This window comes from Nannospalax galili, unplaced genomic scaffold (assembly GCF_000622305.1).
Source record: "Nannospalax galili isolate Female #2095 unplaced genomic scaffold, S.galili_v1.0 scaffold621, whole genome shotgun sequence".
NCBI classification, from domain to species: domain Eukaryota; kingdom Metazoa; phylum Chordata; class Mammalia; order Rodentia; family Spalacidae; genus Nannospalax; species Nannospalax galili.
This window is the reverse complement of record NW_008344830.1, coordinates 112357-115245: the sequence shown is the minus strand read 5'-3', so window position 1 is coordinate 115245 and position 2889 is coordinate 112357.

Sequence of the window (2889 nt, the reverse complement as noted above, 5' to 3'; positions counted from 1 at the left end):
ACACGTTGACATTGGTACAATATCCACTTTGTCCCACAAGCACACAGTCATCTACTTGTACACACCCGGACTTATTTTTAACAAAACAAATAGGCAACCCGCTTCCCAATCCAAAATAATCATGAGGGGTTTTGAAGCAGGCTGAGCAATTAACCAAGAGTCATTCACAGTCACTACTATTTCTTTTCCTCCCATATTGCAGGGTGCAATATTGTGGATCAGGAACATTAGTCCAGTATAACTCAGCCAAGATCACTTGTGGGAACATCATCATCAGCCACGTTTGTCGCCTCATCATTCTTTTCTACTTGTTTTTCTTTGGTGCTCATCCAGTGAACCTCACCAGCCTTTCTGGCAGCCACCTGGCTCCATCTGTGTCCTGTGGAAAAACACAAACATGCCCTCTTCCCCAAATCAACACAGGGTCGGGGCCATTCCATTGTCCAGTTAAATGATCCTTCCACCTGACTTGGGCATAGGTATCCAGTGACTGAGGATGCCACATTCTACCTGCCACAGAGTGGTCATTTTTATGAAAATTCAAAAAAGTTTAAAATGAAAAGAGTATGATGTAAAAGATTACTTGGTGTCTGGGGATATAACTCCCCATTTTTTATTTTTTGTAATTGTGTTTTTAAAGCACCATGCACTCTTTCCACTATACCTTGTCCTTGTGGGTTATACAGTATTCCAGTTCTATGCTCAATGCCCAATTGCAAATAGAAACGTTGGAACCCCTGACTGGTATAGCCAGCACCATTATCTGTTTTTATAACATTAGGGATCCCAGCTATGGAAAAGCAAGTCAAGCAATGAGTTATAACATTTTCTGTGGCTTCCCCTGTTTGCACAGTAGCCATAATAAAGCCAGAAAATGTATCTATTGTAACATGTACATACCTTCACCTGCCAAAATCTGAACATGGGTAAAGTCCATTTGCCACAATTGGTTAGGCTTCAGCCCTCTAGGATTAACCCCATAATGAGGAAAATTTGTGTTTGAGAACAAGATGAGCACTGTCATACAATTTGTCTTGCAGCTTCCTTAGTAATATGAAATTGTTTTCTCAAACTTTGGCTATTTTGGTGATGAATGGCATGAGAATTTGTAGCTTGCTCTACCTGAGTTAATCCTATAAGTTGAGTGGCTTTATCTGCCAAGGCATTCCCCAAAGTTAATGGCCCAGGAAGACCACAATGCACTCTGAGATGTCCTATGTAACAAGGATATTTTCTAGATTTAATACTATTTTGCACTTGTCTTAACAGCAAACAAATTTGAAAATTCCTCGTTTCAATAAAAGGTACTGTTTCAATTTCCTGTAGAGCTCGAGCTACATAATGACTATCTGTATAGAGATTGAAGGGTGTTGAGGCCAAAAGCTGGAACACTGCAGCTACAGTGCTAAGTTCCACTACCTGTACTGAAGCAGGGGAACTTTGAAAAGAATAACTTTGCCCATAAATCACATAAGCTGTGTGTCCATTAGAAGAAATATCAGTAAATACCAACATAGCCTGGGTAAAAGGGGCAGTAGGACCATACTGAGCACAAGCAGTCCTTAGTTTCTTAAGCTGCTTAATGGGCACAGCTGCATGAGACCACACCCTGTTGCCCTGCTGATCAACTTGCTCAGAAACTTGGAAGACCTGAAATCCATGCACTGACTCTCCTTGCTCTACTGTGGCCCCAATGGCCTGTTGTAGCGGAGATTGCATGGTTCTAAGCAGGTACCAGGTTCCTGCGGAAGGCTCCTGAGCCATGGCAATCATGGGAGGCACAACAGCCTTTGGTGGCTTCGGAGGAGGAGGCTCTAATTCTACCATGATAGAGGGTATTGGGGTGGTCCTAATTCTTTTCTCTTTGTTCTTTTACATTTCCTTCTTCACACCATCTAACTCTGCCCTTAATTGCTCAATTTCCCAGTGATCAGGCAAAGCAATTAGAGGTGGACACTTCTCCTGATCATACTCAACCGTCTCCTCTCCTAGGGCAGACTCATCCTCAGGGTCAAGAGATCCCTCTTCTAGCCCCAGACGGGGGTCCTCATAAAAGGGTGGCAAGGCTAATGGAACTGGCTCTGGTGGAGCGGAAGGTTTGGTTTCACTTTTATCGCAGCCACTGCTTATCAGATTCTCCTCTTTAGTCTCAGCCTTTGCTCCTCGGGCCCCAAGCATAATCCTTAGAAAATCTGAGCAACTGTTTCCTTTCCCCATCTTCTCCCAATCTTACCGAGTGCACTCACTTAACTTCTCCAGCAGTGTCCTTCACTTTTTCCCCTATTTTTCAGGTCCCTGTTCCAGGCACCACTTGCCAGTGCCAGCTGGCCATGACGGACAGTACCTGAAAGGAGGAGTGAGGATTGAAAGAAAAAACAAGAGACAGAAAAGATACTTGGGAGGGCTAACAGTAGAGACTGCAGCCCCGGTTTATTTCAGCTCCACCTTTTTATAAAGAACATCAGAGATCTTAACTCAATTTCAACAGCTGTTTTTCCCACCTGTATCTGAGGGTTAAGGAGTGGTCAAATACTTGTTTTGTGAGCTCCACCATATAAACACATTCCTCCTGACTTGGCATATTAGGCACTGGTTTGCGAAACACATTAATAGCTCCCAACACAAAACATCTGACTAAAAATACCCAGGACCAGTTGGATTTACAGCAGAATTATATCAGATATTTAAAGAAGATCTACATCCAATACTATGTAATTTATTCAAAAAAAATAGAAATGGGGGGAGAACTTCCAAATTCCTTCTATGAAGCTAATATCACTCTAAAACCAAAGCCAGGAAAAGATACAACCAAAAAAGAAAATGATAGACCCATACCCTTAATGAACATAGATGCAAAAATTCTCAACAAAATACTTACAAACCAAATAC